The sequence below is a fragment of the Terrapene carolina genome, unplaced genomic scaffold (genome assembly GCF_002925995.2).
Source record: "Terrapene carolina triunguis isolate 2854851 unplaced genomic scaffold, T_m_triunguis-2.0 Scaffold62, whole genome shotgun sequence".
Taxonomy (NCBI): Eukaryota; Metazoa; Chordata; order Testudines; family Emydidae; genus Terrapene; species Terrapene triunguis.
Genome location: NW_020664413.1, coordinates 22236628 through 22255214, shown reverse-complemented (window position 1 = coordinate 22255214; position 18587 = coordinate 22236628).

The following is an 18587-nucleotide window of genomic DNA, read 5'->3' as shown; positions in this document are numbered from 1 at the left end:
TTGAGTACTGTACTATATGTCTATTATACTTGTTTTTAGCAACACGATAAAATGGCAGGGGGGAACAACCATGTAGGTCAACCAACTATTTGAATAACTTTATCCCAAGGAAGTTCTGGAAATATTCCCTTGCTTCATTTCTTAAAGATGGTTCCAACTTACAAGATCATAGATTCACGGTCTTATGGTTATAATTCTCCCGCTGCATATTCTTAAGGTTGTAGAAGCATGAAGCATATCTCAAAAAATAGTTTGTAAGTGTCCTTAAGCATAACAGAAATTAAAACTGTTACTTTTTTCTTTTGATTTGTTTATATTAGACAGAGTGAGAGAACCCATTTTTAATTAAATGGTAGAGTCCAAATACTAACATTCAGAGAGTCTCCATCCTTACCAAGAATAGTTTTACTTGTGGTTGCTTTAAAATAATGCTTTAAAAAAAGTGTACTGTTTACTCAGCAATGAGAACAGATTTCAACTTATTTTACAGTTGGGTGGAATGTTCAGAGAGATTTTTGTGACTGAGATCATCAGAACCCAGAGCTCTGGCAATTATGTAACAGATGAATTCAGAAGAATTCTTTCATGATGGACTACAGTATTTCCTTTTTAAAATACTAATTTATGCCCACAAGGAAAAACTCCAGGGAAACTCCTTACCTACTGTGACAGCGTCAGCTGATTATCTCACTGCAGTCATGATTTGTCCCTCAGCCTGAGAGAAGAGGGTGCTTGCAATGGGCCATTTAATTCTATAGGCCTGGAATTGTGACTATGCACCTAGAGTAGATAGATACTTTCAGAAGGGGGAAAAAAGAAATGTTTTTCATTTTCTATGCTCTATGTTTTTTCTAACAATAAGCCTGTTCACAGCCTCCCTCCTTTGTGAGAGAAAAATAACTAGGTTTTTATTATTTAAAAAAAATTACAAAAAGGGACAATATGCTAAAAATATGCAGTGAACAAATATCATCTGTACAGACTGGAAGAGAACCTTCATAAATTAACCTTATTAGTGCATTACTGTAAGTGAATGCCAAAAAAGCTCCTAATTTGCATTAAGATAGATTTTTCAGGTTGGCTGCATGATTTAATTAAAGAAAAGATTAAGAATCATTAAACAAGCTGCTCTACCTTGCAATAACAGAATTCATATCTGATTCAGGTTAACGAAAACACAGATGGTGATTCAGTAACTGTTGAGTTGCTGTAACAGAATAAAAATGATCCCATTAGTTCTCTGGAAATGTGAGGGAATTTGAAAATTAGTATGCAGATACATTGTATGGTGCTAGACAGCTTGGTCTGCTTGGATCATCACTGATTACTCTTTGTTTGGGTTGGCAACACTGAACTTAATAAATGAAAAAATGTTCCAGTATACCACAGTTGGAAACTGTTCAAGGTTGAAATAGGTGTGCAGACTTTCAGGAAGAGAGAGTTAAGTAAACAAATGTCAATCAATTCAGGGCTGGCAACATTCCCCCCACCTCCCTTTAGAATGTCTGTTCTTGAAAAAGAAGTGTCATCAAAAATTGTAATTCTTTGTTTGATACATATGTTCATGTGGTATTTATTATTACAAAGTTATTTTTAAATGCATAGTATTAATTTAAACATGAAATTCATAGCTCCCCCCCCCCGTTTTTTTTAATATCAAGAAGGGAAAAGCTATCCCAGGAAATTGGGTCAGGTTGGGTATTGTTGTGGGCAATATATATATATATATATATATATTTCAGAAAGCAGCTATACTATAAGGAGATGTAAAGTATGGATGAAATCCTTCTGAATATTTCAGTGGGTTCAAGAAGGATCATAAAGTGATCATTGTCACCCCATATGGGAAATAACAGCTTAGACAAGTAGGGTAGTAACTCAGATCAGTGCGTGGGAATTGCAAGTCATTCTCACAGAGATAACTGTACTACTATACAGTTAATAATACCTAGATCACATCAGCCACATGACTGTTAAATATCTAGCTTTTATGGTGAATCTCATTGAGAACACTGCACATGGGCAGGCAAAAGGCCCTGAAATGTGTATAGCAAATGACCTTCTTGGGTTAACTTTTGTACAATAAAACAGCTATGTTACCTTGTGTTTTAAAATTTATTTTGATCCCTTGATATTACTGCAAGTGACTTCAAGGCCAAAAGATGGATCATGAGAAGTGCTTAGGATGTTACAAGAAAAGGGAGGGTTGAAACACTCAGACTTCTAGGTTAAACTGTTCTTTGCTTATCACGTGTTAAGATCTTTCCAGAAATGATGTAATGCACTTGGGACTGTGGTTGCAAACCACCTTTTTTTAAATCATTAATTGACATCATATAGTAATGTCCAACTCACTACTCCCAAAGTGATGGTAATTAATCTCATGAAAAAAATTTGACATTTTTAGCTTTTAGCGTAAAAAGGTCATAAACAGGTTTTCTTTGGTCTGGCTGGGTTTTAACCATCAAATCAAACTATTTTTTTTTAATAGTTCTTGTACATTACCTTGGTTTTTTAACACTTACATATTTAAAGATCTTATGTAGTATAGATATTCTCAGCAACTTGGCCACGTTTAAAAGCACACATGTTATTATAAAAAAGTGTGTCTTAGTTACAAATGAAGCCTCCACAGTTCCTCTATGACTAGCACTTTTTTATGGCTTTAAAAACTGTTTGGGATGTGATGAGTGATGGAACTGCAAAAATTGATTTTTTTTTCTCCCCTGTTTCAGAGCTATAATAGCTTCGCAAACAAGGTAAACTATGCAAAAAAGTCATAAAATATTTTCTCAGTAGTCTAGCCTGTTTTATCAGGCTAAGTGTCTTTTCTTTGTACTGATCACACTGTATGCAGTTTTCTTGTAATTGCAACTCCATCTCCTCTCTCTCTCTCCTGGCTGTTCTAGTTAAGACTGTAAAGGACTCTAAATTGTATGCAGAGTCTTCCTTGCAAAATTATGTAGTCAAGGAAGATGCTAAGGGGTTATGATGTGCATGCAACATGCAGTGCTACTTTGTAAGGACTGGATTGCTAACTAAAGAGAATAGATCAGGATATTAACTGCCAACTATCAAATGATCACAGGATATTTTGATAGTTGCTGCTGTGAAACTGAAGAGCAGATCATTTTAATATACTGCATTACTTCTACTGGAAGCTAAAAAGAGCAAAAAAGGTTATTTGGTTCAGTATTCGATTTATATTAGTGTACTTTTGTTTGGATTAGAACTGTGAGAAACCCAGAGGTTTTGGTTCCTGGGAAGTTTGATGCATCACTTGTTTGGTTTTGATTCAAGTGGGTTCACATCCCTTGAGTTTCACTTTGACTTTTAAGTTTGAACAAATCCAAAAAATTTAAAACAAATCTCTGATGAAACCACTGACTTTCACATGGTTTCCACACAAAATAATAAACGTTGCACTCTCCCCTTCCAAACTTGAAGACCATTTGTATTCAGAGGGATGAGTGTTCCCAATGCCATTAACTAGAGTTAAGTCAAGAGACGAAGATGACCCAAATTCTTTTGATTTAGCCTTAGAATTGGAAGCCAAAATATCCCATTCTCTGCATTTAAAATTCAGTTTACCTCAAAGGTGCACATGGGAAAAAAAGCTGTACTGAAGTTTGAGTTCTAAATTGGATTGCTACTTGGGGAAACAATGATACATAATTCCTACCTGCACTCTTTTATTTAATTAATACAAAGCACCTAAGAATCTGTTTAAGAACAGCAGGCGTTCTGAGTATCCGTACTGCTAGAAGATGCCATACCTCTAATACCAAATGTTCCCACATTCTGTGGGGTCATCTGAAATGGAGGCTTTAGTAAAGGCACTTGGATGCCTGACAGGACTTCTTGTAAACTGTGTCCTTCGCCAGTTCAAAAATACATCCCTTGTGACTATATCACAGAAAATCATGCACATAGTTCTGGCCCTTGTTAAAAAATTTAGATAATGAAAAGCAGAAAAAACCTCTGGACTATTCAAGAATAACTTTTATAAGTACTCTCAGTGGAAATGATTGCATATTCCAGATGAAATACCTTGGAGGCCTACTTATTCCAGTAGGCCACTTTGAAAAAACTAAACATACTAATCACTCTAGATTTATACTTCTATGAAATCTTAGTTATCCTTATGCTCTTCTCATCTAATGAGGAGTGAATGCTTCATACTCTGATAACAGATATATGTATAGTCTCTTGGGATTTGTTTTCATTTTAGGTTCAATTTTGCCTCAAAAAGTTGTACATACCACTTTCAAGGCTCTTTAAAACATTAGCTCCCAAAGCCTCTTTGAGGTAAGTTATGAGTATTATCTATATTTACAGATAGGGAAATTAACTGACTTGCAACAAACCACAGATGGAGTCAGTGGTCTGGTCATGATTAGAACTCAGGTGTTCCTGGTTATCAGGCTGAGGTGCAGACTCACTACACTGCATCTTTCTTCTCAGGGGGCGGGGGAGGTGGCTTTCCTTCCAGGTCTATTTACTTATTGGCCATAATTCTGAGATTCTCTTTAGAGTTTTTCAGAGTCTGGGATGAGACCTGTCAGGCCCAGTGGCTAGAACAGGAGTTGTTAGCCACGAATAGGAGCCCAGGGTCAGAGCTGGAGTCAGAGACAAGTTACCAGAGCTGAGGGTCAGAGCTGAAGTCAGGATGGGAGCCAAGAGTCTGAATTGGGTTACCTGGAGTGAGGCAAGGCAGAAGCACAGCTGGGTCAAAGGCAGGAACAGGGCTGAAATAAGGCTGGGAACAAGCAAATGCAAAAGCTATCACAGCAGCAGGCAAATGCTTTGAGTAGCCACTGAACTGCTGCTGCTTGTTTTTAAGAACTGGTTTGCAGACTCTTCCCACTAATCAGGTGGTGTAGCCAATCAGGCAACCTACTACAGACCAACTGCGCTCATTAGGTTGCCCAGAGACTGGCTCTGCTGCAGGCCTTTATTCCTGACAGGGTTTGTGGTACTAGCTTCTTGAGGCAAATAAGTATAGTATCTGACAGTTCTATCTGTCAGTCTATCCAGGTTATCATATCACATCCAACACTGGATATATACCCAAGCATCTCACAAAACTATAAAGTGTGCACAGTTAACTCAGTGAAAGATGTTTGTAAGGTTGGATGGCTTCTAATCAGTAAGCAGAAACAATACAATGGGAATTAACTGACCAGTCAAATATATAAAAAGTGAATTACAAATAGCATATAATCAGAGCAATAATGTTAGCAAATAGTTTATGAGCAATCCAGAGTCTGAGACAGGTTTGCATAGACCACTCAAATAATTTCTAGTAATGAACAAATTAATAAAAATTTAGGTCTGTTTGTGGATATTTACAAATAGAAATAGCGGAGACATTTGTTAGATAAATTGTCAGCTTTGAATAGTTAACCCTGTTCAATTCTTCATATACCTGAGATCTCAGAGAACTGTGTACACTTTATAACTTTGTGTGGCATGCAGATACAGAAGCCTTAGGTGTATTATAAGAACCTACTTAGACAAATTGAGTTCAGTGGGACTACTTGCGTAAGTGTTCCGCAATATCAGTATGTGTTCCTGTGTCATTTACAATAGACAAAAATGTCACTTTTTCCCTCCACTCTTCTCCCTTATTATTGGCTGGGAGTGCAGTGATACATTGCCGAGTTACACCATTTCAAAAATTCCACACATACTGCAGTACAATACTTCATAAAGACCAAATTATCTCTCACACTAGGAGGTTTGCCCTTCCTGGTAAAGGCTGAAAGAAATGTATGGAAGCACAGAGTTTACCAGACTGTAAATAAAACTCAGTTTCAAGTAAGCATGGTCAGAATTCAGTGGGAGAAAAATTAGCAAGAGATATTTGCTTAAAGCATCAATTTTGTATCCTCATTGTGGGAGCTGGTAAACTAATAGGATACCATTAAAACAGACCATATATTATATGTATATATTACACAAACATACTTACAAAACAGGCATTTGTACTTAGCTACTATGGTGAAGAGCACCCTAAAATAGATAAATATATAAAGAACTATAATTTCTGAATCCTTCCCACACTGTAAAACACCGCCTAGCGCTCTGTTATATGGAAGACTCCAACTCCTAAAGCTAGCCCTGCATCATTGTTTTGATGTGAGTTTCCTTAGCAATGGCTGAACCTCAAAATTCCTTACTGATGGGTGAACCTCAGAAATTGTATTTGGTTGGGATAAAGTATAGGGCTGGGCAAACTGGGATATATTGGAATAAAGAACAAGCTAGATCCTCACACAAAGTTCAAATATTTAGTCACAGACAGAAAAGTTCACAGAACTTTTATTTTTTCATTTTTCATTACTTCTGCCCTTCTTGTGACAGTAAGCATGAGAAGCAGAAATGCCAGAATGCCATGACAAAGACTGCTGTTTAGATATACCTGCTGTGACTAGAAGCAGGGATTGCGGCAAACTTGGTAGCAGGTCAGCCTAGTGTATTTCAGGACAATAAGGATCCACTATGCAAAGGAAAAGACCTGTGTGATGAAGAGGAATGGCCTAGGCAAATTATCCTACCCACAAAGACAGGAAAGGCAATGCATTGTTCATTTCTAGTTCACAGGGTGTATGTGGAGTCTTTTCTTCAAGTCAGCTCGAGACCAAGAGATTGGAGACACTGGCTATGGCTACCCCCTTTCCATGAAGCCAAGAGAAGGGACCTGCTAACCTTACCCCCTACTCCACATGGCTAGGAAGCAGGGAATGTTGACTCAGCAAGGAATCCAGCTGATGACAACAAATGTAGTTGTACCAGCAACTGCGGAGGTACATGACTCAAATGTTCCTACATCTAAATTCAACTAGAAACTATTCTTTTCAGTTTGGCTGGGAAAACATTACCAGTGCTCCTGCTTTTTGGTAAATTTTATATTCATTCCATTCATGCCCAATATTTATCTCAGGAGCTCTGTAATAATAATAATAATAATAATAAAAACACCCACCACACCTTAATTTTGGCCCTTTGTAAAATCAGAATTCAGAGACCACAAGTACATACATGATAAGGACAGAAGCGTTTTGTAGATTCCATGCAACCAGTGTAACAAAGCAGTCTTTTAATTAAAGTAGCACTCTGGTCAAGCTGGCATTTTTTCATTTTTAATTGCACCATCCTGTCACACTGCAGTTTATTTTATTTTAATTTGTCAGGGTATGTGAGCTTTTCAAAATGCCCAAGACAAAATTAGGGCTGTCAAAAGATCCAGTGCTGCGTCATCACGTAGCTGATGGCGAAGAGCCAGCTCTGTCAACACTTGGCTTTGTACTATCCGGGGGAGAGAATTTGATTCTTGAGCGGTGTCTAATCAGTTTAAAACAAATCTGGAAGATGTTACTAAAAGACTAGATGAGATCCAGGCCACAGCAGTCTCTGCATACATAGAAGTGAAGGATTTAGTTTCAGAAGAAAATTGAAGATGTGGAGACAACACTTGACAGTTTCAACACGATTTCAACTGTGAATAACAAAGGAGTGTACTACTGCTTTAGGAAATGAGACTACTGGTATCTGGAGAAAGTAGCTCATTGAGACCCCTTTGTGGTATGAAGGAAGATATCGGGTTCTTGGATCTCTAGGTCAGCAAAAAAATTTGTCCCCAAACAATTTTCCTCTACGATACTCAGGTCCTGGTCATATATAATGTGTTCTATGGAAGAGAAAGCAAAGACCAGATAAGTGAGTAGATAAGAAGATGGGGAAAGCAGCTATTTAATAAACCAGAAACATTATATGCAAAATAGCTACCATGCTTTGATTATGGGACATAATTTCCTATGTACTTATTTACAGAGTGGACTAATAGTTGGGGGTGTAACACCTCACTCTAGGTGCCCTATACAGGAGTAGGAGCATATTCAACTGCCCCTTTTTCCTTGAGACTATTATGGATTTTGGAGTTCATGTCCCCAAACAGCCTGCTGGGTAAATGGCCATCTGGCAGCTCTGAAGACACAGGAGATAGGGAACTACCTTACTTCAGTACAAATTAGGTGATGAGACAAGGTAAGTTATCTAAAGTAAGTAGAAGGAGTCTTGGGGCTTGTATGGGGGCTAGATAGGAAATTACAGAGGGGCTCCTGGGTTACCAGAGATTCAGTTAATCAAACATGAATATTTAAGTGAACATGCAGAGGTCAATTTGTTTCTGGTCCCTATGGACCAAATCCTGCTGGTATTTACGAAGATATGAGAACACTAGTCCTGCAGGGTTTGCACAGACTTAGGGAGCCATATGCCTAATGGAGAAAGGAGGAGGATGTGGGACACATTGTAGGACCACAGAGAGTGAAGGGCTAATTGAAAAGTGGGGGCTGAATGAGGAAGCCAGTACCTATACTGAAGATATGCATGAGTAGAGGAGGGATAATGGCCATGTTGGAAGTCTGTGATCCGGAAGAGGATGGCCTATCTCCATCATTTATGTTACTCCTGCTTCTCCTTTACATTTATTATATCGTTTTTGGCTACAAATCAGAGTTCACGAGCTGCACTTCCCTTCTTAAAAATAAAGGATCAGACCATTGCTAATTTTTCTTCTAATCACTAAAGAAAAATGAGTAGGAAAAATCATCAATCGCATATTGATTTCTCACATTTTAAGATTTTTTACAGTATTTCTCACTAGGCTCTTTGCCCTTCTTGAGAGATTTCCCCATTCTCACATTTCCAACTCACTGTTATGATTATTCATGCTGTTGATTATATGGGCATCAATTCAAATGAGTTGCAGCAAGCAGAGTTTACCCTAAGGCCTGGAGCTCCTACATCTACTGTAACACCTGCACTTTGTTTCAGTAAAGCATGCTGAAACATTCTTTCACCTATGCTGGAAATTAACCAAAGAGTGTTAAGGAAAAGTCCCCTATCTTTCTGCAAAATGCTATAATTTATAATCTACATTGGAATTTCACCCACCAGGTATTCACCAAAATAGGCTGTAAATTGAATTCAGTTACTTATCCAAAACTTTGAAATTCTTCCATTTTTAACTCACTTAGGGCCTGATCCAACACCCACGGAAGTCAATGAGAGCCTTTCCATTAACCTCCATGGGGCATTGGATCAAACCCTTACTACATGCTGTCACAGTATTCTGCAGTAATGATCCCAAATATTGTAATAACTTTACAGTGGTGTAACCACCTTTGGAGTTTGCTAGCTCCTGGAACACTGAACTGAGCCTCTAGGAGTTATACCCGCTGGACTACAGAGTCTCCAGACACCATTTCCCTGTTTAAGGTCTGGGGCAGAGACAGAATAGACTGGAAATGTCTACAAAAGCTAATGGGGAGCTTCTGATAAAGTGATTTAGATAGACAGTTTGCTGGGCCAATGAGGAGCCAGGATGGCTCAGCCCCCCAGTGGGAAGGGACTGGCTGCCTAAGGTCTACACTGGGGGGGGGGGGGGAATCGATCTAAGATACGCAACTTCAGCTACGTGAATAACGTAGCTGAAGTCGACGTACTTAGATCTACTGCTGCCGCTCCCCCATCGACTCCGCCTGCGCCTCATGGTGGTGGAGTACAGGAGTCGACTGGAGAGCACTCGTGGGTCAATTTATCGCATCTAGACTAGAAGCGATAAATCGACCCCCGCTGGATCGATCGCTGCCCACCGATCCGGTGGGTAGTATAGACATACCCCGAGAGACAAAGGAATAGCTTTGCTTTAACTTGTGGGCTGTTTGAGTCTGGAGCTGAGAGAGGAGCAGCAGAACCTGGGAATAGTCTACTCAGCTCCCACTTCTGACCCAAGGGGGGATTTTGAACTATTGTGGGATTTAGTATGTGATCAGGAAGTGCCAGCACTGCTGAGATCAGTGATCAGGGAGGCAGAGAACCAATCCAGGACCGGCTACCTAAATACAGCTGAGACCTCCACAGGGCAACAGACCAGGGAGTCAGGAGAGGACCCTGCCTCACTCAGGGGTGAAGACACCATAAGGGGACCCTTTTTCTTTTATTTAAACTGGCTAACATTTCACAGCACTCCAGCACTCATCACAGGACTTATCCTCAGCATCCCATTTGCCTTGAAACTGTACGAGGGAGGGAGCTGGGGGTTTGTGTACAGTGGTGAATGCAGGGAGGTGGGGAATTTGTTATATTGTTAATGTTTTACTATTTTAGGTAATCTTACTCTGTTACTTCCCTGGAGCCTTTGTTTCCTGTTCCCAGTGAAGTACCCAGTGTTATAATATGCTTTCTGTCTGGAGCATTTCTTTGGTTGGGGCTTGTATTAATATATTGTGTTGTTTGTGTACTGGGGTACATTCCTTGTAAATAGAGTAGGAGCATTAGTCATTTTCCCAAGGGACAGCACTGTTTGTGTCCCAGGCACAGTAAGGAGTCACCTTGAGTGGAGGGACTAGCTGCCAAAATAAAGAACCCAGGATCCAGCCCATGTGAGAAGCAGGTAGAAGCTACTCTGATTAGCAAGCAGCAAAGCTTAAGCCATGCCTCAGGGGAGGGGCCACACAGAACGGAGTCTTTCATAGAACACATTGTAGTGGGTTTTTATAAACGTTCACTTCTCTCTGTCCTTGTCCATCCCTCTGCCAAAATCAATCAAATTAATTCCCTCTTCCTCTGACTACATCCTTTTTTTCTCCTTACTCTTTCTCTCCCCTTCTTCCATCTAAAGACAGTCAGCTGTCTGTCTGATTCCACTGGATGGGACTTGGTTCCCTCTTCCTTTCTCCACTTCAGTCATATTTGCTGATATTCTGCTTAGGCCACTACAGAGTCTTAGTAAGTCTGTCAGCCTCTTCTTTGACAGCCATTGTGTGCAAACCTTGTGTGCTCTGGGAGTTGCAGTACCTGGCATCAGAGTTGTAAAACACTCAGTGGCATCACTGTTGACTTGGAGAAGACTTGTTGCCTAAAACATATTACGTCAGCTACACAGAAGCTGACAGACCTCCCAATATGCTACAATGGATGTTGTTGGAAATCAGCAAAAACCAAAATATATCTATATGAAAGGCATTTGGAGATCCCAATCAAGTTTCCAATGGATGACTATTCACATCACAAAAACCACCACCACACCTGGCACTAATTGCAAACCTTGCTAGCAATATCAGCAGAGGGAACAAGGAATGAATGGATATATAGTGCAGACAGCACAATCCATGGCTGCTTCGTCCATATATGGCACTTAGAGCAATCCTGTGTGGTGGTGCTTGGCTGCAAAGGCTCTGTTTATTTAGCCTTGGAGCTACAGAGCCAGGCAGAACATTAGGGTCTGTCTGTGGCCATGAGCCTTAAATAAGAATTGTGAATCTTATCTATCTGCAGGGTACAGCAAAAAACTATCCTCACACCCCTGAAAGTAATCCCTCCATGTGATTGGTAGGACTCAATGTGTGGAGGTTTGCCACCACTGTCCATGCTGCAACTGTTCTGTGGATAACAAAAGAATTTCAGTCACCAGGGTTATCAATGCAGCAACTTTCATGAGCACTAAATGTGTACACACAAGCGAACCCTTTGGTAATCATGAGAGAGACAGAGAGAAAGGAAACAAACAAAATCTTTAAACAAATCCAGACTCAGCTGGTATTCAGGCCGAGATATGGACTAGTTCTTACTTTTCCCTGAGTCAGTTCACCCCTCTATAATTAAGCTCTCAGGCTGTTTTGTTAGTGCTGTAAAGCAGGCTTTACTGAAAGTCATCTGCTTTTTTCCTCTTAAAACACTGACTGTTTTTCCCCTTGCTAACAAACCTTTCAATTTCACTCCTTACATTCTTTAGGTGTGCTTATTTTTTTACCTTTCACGGTGTTATTCCCCATCCATAAAATTATACAAAAATGGTCATCAGTGAGCCTGCTGAAAGGAACAACTGCCACGCATTTTAAAGAATAACCTTAATATTTATTTAAAAAAATAAAAAAAATAGAGCCCATACTTCTTTTAAAGATCTTGCTCTAAACAAACTGAATTATTCATGGATAGAATTGTACAGCGTTAGAACACCTGTTTTCAATCATGCATAATGTAAAATCACTCATTACCTCACAAGAGCCTCTACATCTCCAGCAATCAAATGGCATTGAAATAGAGAAACAGGTGCTTGGCAGGTGGATCCAAACAGATGTTTTGGGCTTGCATGTCTTTTCTTGTACAGGTGTGACAATCTTGTTTTGAACGGCATAATTGCTATTTAAATAGGTAATATTTAATTCTTATGTGCTTTAATATTTATTTTTGCTTCTTCAATTCCTTTTTCCACTTTACAAACTGCAAAGGCTTGAAGCAGCCTATGAGATGTGTAAAGCTTTCAGTTTAACTGCTAGGCGGAGTGATGCCAACTGAAAGTACAGTTCTTCCTTCTTAGCCTTTCATTGCACAGATTCTCACTCAATCCACTTTTTTCATAAGTAGATATTTCCTCCTAGAATACGATATCTACGAGAGATCAGTGGTTTGTTTTTAGCAGTCTGGAAGTCACCAGTTGTTGGGAGGAGGGCTGCAATTCTACCCCAAGGATCATTTGAAAGCAAGGTATGTGTATATAGATAACATACTCGTGCAAGGGGGATGATGCAAACCTTTGAAATGGAACGGATTTCTTTGGAGTGTTTTTTTTTCTAATAGTCACTGACATGCAATTTAATGGAATCTGAAAACCAGGTAAACATAGTGCCACTTGTTCCATAATCACTGTAAAGCGTAATAAAGATTGTTCATGACCATTCAATGAGATCCATTGAACCAGATCCATGTATACCAATTGCTGCACCTGTGTGAAGCCCCACTGATTTCAATGAGATTCCATGAGGGCACTGGAGTCCACCCACTCAATACCCATTGCAGAAGAGGGGCCTTTCTTTAGTTACTTTGCAGAAATTTCAGTCTCAGAAATCTGCAAACAGAACTAAATGTGTATGAAAGAAATACTCCGAATTAACAGACAATTAATCAGCAACAGCAAAAAGAACCTTTGTGCTGGTTCTATCTGATGGTTGTTGGGAGGCCAGTGTGAGATGAGTTGGTGATCTTAGTCCAGTTATTGGCAGGTAGGTGGTCACATTAAAAAAAAACAACAACAACAAAACATTTGGCACCATTGTTAGCAGTCTTAGCAAAGAGGCCAAGGGCTGAAAAGACGTGGAGATAGAACAATTTGAAGGGTAATTTCCCCTATTTCTGCCCAGGATGTATCTGTCGAGTGGACTACTCATGTGCATAATTGTTTGCAGACAGAATGAAAAAAGACAGGATGCATTAAGTCCAGAACAGAGGGAGGAAGAACAGAGTAGTTTGTGGTGGTTAGAACATAGGACTGGGTTTGAATCCAATGGTTTGCCATGCCACAAATCCCTGTGTATTATGAACATGTCAGACTCATGCCAACAAAATCCTTTGTGCCACAACAAACCACCAGATCACCTGAGGAATTGCCTCACTCTGCATGGGCATGCCCTTCCACAACAGCTCTGGTCCACATGAATGGAACAAACAAACTGTCAATTTCAAGAGTGAGGCTACTATGTGTGAGAGCTTTCTCAACAACCAGCCGATGACTGCAGAAATAACGCCTGAAAAGACCAGATTCAGAAAGGTCATGAGATCATCTAAAATGCACTTCTTCAATGTAGTTTTTCTTTAATAACTCCACCAGAATCACACATTTTTAAAAAGGGTCTGTAGAATGAGAAAAGGGAAGTGAGAAATTCCGAGGTTGTCTTGTGTACACTTGAATAAATGCATATGGTATTCAGACACCATGGAGATGGATGTGATATTAGAAACAAGATATATAGCTCATGTTTAGTCTGTTTGCCCATCTATAAAATGACCATAATGATAGCTACCTCTCAGAGATGTTATGAAGTTTAATTAATATTTGTAAAATGCTTTGTGTTGCTCAGATGAATAGCACTAAATAAGTGCAAAGCATTATTAGGTCATTTCCCCCCTCTGTTAAATAATCTGCAGTATGATAAAGGGAAATAGTTACTCAGGGCAGCAATGGTCACAAAGAAACTGATTATAGAGGAATGGATCCTCTAAGATAGCTGGAATACAGTGATGAGTGATTTGGCAGTGCTGCTGGAGACCGCCTCTTTGAAACTGAATGATACATTGGAAAAATATAAGTAATAAACCATGTAATAATGATAGTCTCCATGACACATGATTAACGTAAATTCTTTATACCAAAACATAAAAAAGCATTTACATAAACAAACTAATTCAATTATTCTGCCTCAGTATACCTAAATAATTAATTGTACTGTATTTCTCAGTGTGAGATTGTTTTCTTGTTTTCTTTGTACAAATGTAATAAGTATATCGTAATTTACATACAAAAGTAGCACCAATCAAAATTGGAAAATTTAATGGATTAATTCTGGATTTACATCACTGTAACAGGTGCTTGGATGCCACAATGATGGGCATAGTAAAAGAACTTGAAATGAATAGAATATGACAGAAATTGACCTACTATTTCTATTAAGAAATAAGAAAATTACCATATTAATTATAATTAATTATATTATATTATTTCACAGCTTCATAAGCAAGGAATATTTGTTACATTCATTTATGAGTTTATTCATCTGCAACTATTTAAAATACACACAAACTAGAGATAAAAATCCAAACAAATGATGTCTCGCCCATTAAAACCAAACACAAGTCCTAAAATATGTCAATCAACAAAATAACACCTTCCTGAACTCACTGTCACTTACTCCCCCTTACTTCACATATCCACTTTCATCTGTAAGCTTCACTTGTGTGTTCAGCAGTCACAGCCCTTTTGCAATACACCTTAGTGGGAGAGTTCACCTCTATTCATGCTGTGTCTGACCAAGAACAAGAGTGGAGATTTAGGCTCCAAAAACTCCTTCTCCTTCAGCACCTTTCCTTAGAGGTTGAAGAATTCTTGACTCTTTCATCTGTTAGTGTGAAATTTCCTGTATAACAGTAGTCATCATAAAAACAAGATTTATTAAATATATATAGAAAATAGCAGAATAAAATAAAGAGCATAACGTACCTCATCTGAACACTTTTCAAAGCTTCCCTAAGCTTAGTTACAGATAAAAGAAAATCTTACATTTCTAGAAATCAGTTCCCTCCGGTCAGCCTCAATACACCCTCCCCACCGGCAGTGTCCAAAGAAGTCTCTCTCCATCCCTCACCTTAGTTGCGTAACAAGTCCAGGCACTAGAGTTCATTATTATATTGGGGTGAGGCTACATCAACAATTTCTCAAGGACTGTTTGATCAGGAGTGCCAACTGGAGAAAATGCTGAAGCCTTTGTCCCCCATGGAAGAGACTATTGTCCCTTTATTCCCTCTGGGAGCTTCCCCCACCTTCCTGTCTTCAGGTCTAGGATTTTATCATCCACCTTAATCTCTCTTGTCCTAGACATTCCTCAACAGTGGTGGTGATTGACTTATGATTGGCGTGTCCATTGTTCTCAGCTATAAATTTTAGAGCACACTCTCATGCGGAATGTATCCAGTTTCTATCTTAGCTGATCACAGAGGTACCACATATTGGCCTCTTTTTAATCCTTCTTATCAATTTCTCCTTGACATGAAATACAAATTATTGGCAGACTCCAGATCACATCACAATCAGTACACAACATTCCCCAAATCACTGCTAAACAAGAGCCTAAGGAAAGAGATTACTCTTGCAGTCGTCCCTGATGGTTAGTAAATTTGGGCTCTATTGGACCAATGGAGGAGCGAGTTCCAGAGTTAAGGACCTTTAATGAAAAATGCCCTGCTAGCAGTCTCCTCAATTGTAAAACAGTTCCAACCATGATGTGCTATGAGACTTTGGGTTTGCGTAAGTCACTTAGTATCTCTGTGCCTCAGTTTACTCACGTGTTAAATTGGTATAATGCTTCATACAGGTGATATGGTGTCAGCCTGCATGAGATCTATCAGAGTGAATTGCCATAAGTGCCAACATCAGTGAAAGCAAGTACAATAGTAGGGAAAAGCAGGAAGAAAAGTATCAGTCTTTTGGGGAAAGCAATAGCAAAAAGAGAGAAAGGGAAAAATTAGTTATGAACAGCTGAAGAAATGTTGGCTGCTTTAGCTATCCAGAGAAAGGCAGCTCAACACTGAGGAGAGGACAAAGGTACAGCTGGCTTACGTGCTGTATTCTGTTGACCAGAAGAGAATTGATGGTCTAGCTTCACAGGGAACATACAGCCCACTGGCAGAGAGCCCAGAGGGCTGGGGAAATCTTGGAGTCAACTACATGGAGGGAGGCTGTAAATAAACTGACCAATGAAGTGTATAAAAGATGGGTTCAAGGAGTTCAGAAAAAAGAGCAGCTGACTGATGTTGGGGTTTCAATTCAAATTAGGAGTTACATAAGAAAATGGGGAACTGGTTTGCGCGGGGGGGGGGGGGGTTTGCCATGGTCAGAGGCCTACAAATTACTGGACTGAGACCAATTCTATAATCTCTGGTACCCCAACTTAAAATCATGGTTAATAGACAAAGATCCTAGAGATGTAACTATAGCTGGGAAGTTGACTCACCATTATGTGGATAGTAGCCTGGGTTTGAGGGAAGGATGGAAAGGAATCAGAGAACAGGGATTTGGCCCAAGCAAAAACCCATGCCCAGCAGAGAGGGAAACCACCTCCGAGAAACCCTAGCATGGATGAGGAAAAGTGGTGTTCCATCTGGGGTGACTTTCCTCGGGATTGCCCACTGAGGCCCAGGGCAGTGCTGGAGAAGCCAGCTGCACCTCTACCTCACAGAGTTAACTGTGTGACTGACTCGCTGGAGGCAGGAATTGCACAGCCAGTCTGCCAATGCTATATAATGTTCAAGCTGAGCTATTCACACCCCAAACCACCACCCACATGTCATGCTGCACCCTCCTGGGTGCAGATCCATTGGATCACTAGTGGGAGAGGAAGGTGGTAGTTAATGGGGAGACATTCATTGGATAGCAAGATACTGAGCCTGCTAGGACTATACCTAAGCCCCATATCATGAAACCCCATCAAATGCTCCCAGGGTGTGAAATCTGGTTTAAAGTTCCTGGAGTAAAGGCCTTCACTCTGCCTGCACCATAGATTTCTATACAGACCCAGGAAAGGTCAGGGGCACTGGTGTAGGGTGTACTGTCAGACATTCCATACCTTACCACTGTATGCAAACAATACATGTGGGTGTGTGCGCTACGGGGGGGGGGGGGGGGGTGATGAGAACTACTGAAAGAAAGTTCTCTAAAGCCCAACCCAGGGAAATATGGTAAGCGCTTTGCTTACCCTTACCAGGGAACCCAAGGCAGTACAGAGCATAGTGATGACAGTGCCTCCAGCCAAAAGTAAGGACACTGAGACAGCTGCAGTTCACTGCCATATTTATGACTCCCACCCAAGGGTGGGAAATGACTAAGTAAAGCATACGATAGCTGCTTGGGAGATGAAAAACGTAACTACAACTAGGAAGGAGGAGAACTTCTTCCCACACTCTCTGACTGACTGATGGTCTGTGAAAATGTAAAGGACCCTGAGCTGGGTGGGAGAGGAAATTCTGCTGAGAAGCTGGAAACCTAGAGTGGGTGCCCTTGGGGGACCCTGAGAGGGGAATTTAGGTGAAGTTATCCTGAACTGTGACAATTGTGCTTACCTACTTCATACAGCTGCTGCAAGAGGTTTATAAAGTGCTTTGAGAAATTTGATGAAAGGTGTTTTCTACGTGCAAAGTTTTATTACAATACCACCAACCTGAGATATGCACCAAGGGGTATCTTTGTTCAAAGAGGCCATAAGTGGGTTCTCATTGTGTAATATAGCCTGTGGCTTAGAATGTTCCCTCTGCTTTTGCAAAGTGATTGTCTTGAGCTGTAACAAATCTCTTTTGTGGAGGAAGAAAGAAGGGAGCCACTACCCCATAGCCTCACCTCCACTCCTAGGGAACCTGAAAATGTTCTCTGACTGCTGGAGCTGCACAGAGTCCTCTTTCTGTGTTATTTTGGATGCAGAAGCTAAGTCAGGAAGGGTGGAGCAGAGGATCTGCCGTTCTCTGCTCCAATATCCTAGGTTGACCACACAAATATTTGAAATGAGAGCTGATTGAGAGATTAAAATCCTTGAAGCACAATTAACTCCTGCTTGGCCTCCTGCATAGGGTGGCCAGATGTCCCGATTTTATAGGGACAGTCCCAATTTTGGGGTCTTTTTCTTATATAGGCTCCTATTACCCCCCACCCTCATCCTGATTTTTCACATTTGCTGTCTGGTCACCCTACTCCTGCAGCTGCCACTGTACAGCTGTGAGATGATTCAGCCAATGGTGTTATGCTGGGGGAGCACTGGAGCAGTGTGAAAGGACCAGCTCTCCTTTTGGATGCCTCTGCATTTGAATGCTTAAGGCATCTCTTTCGTACAGATCTCCAGGGCCATGGGATATTGGAATGACTAAAACCCTGTCCTTTCCTCATCCTCCAAAACCCTGGACACCTGAGGGAATGATTATTTGGAAACTTGGCATGTTTCCCAGCACCTGTGACCCCCCCTCAACCCACCATCCGTTTCACA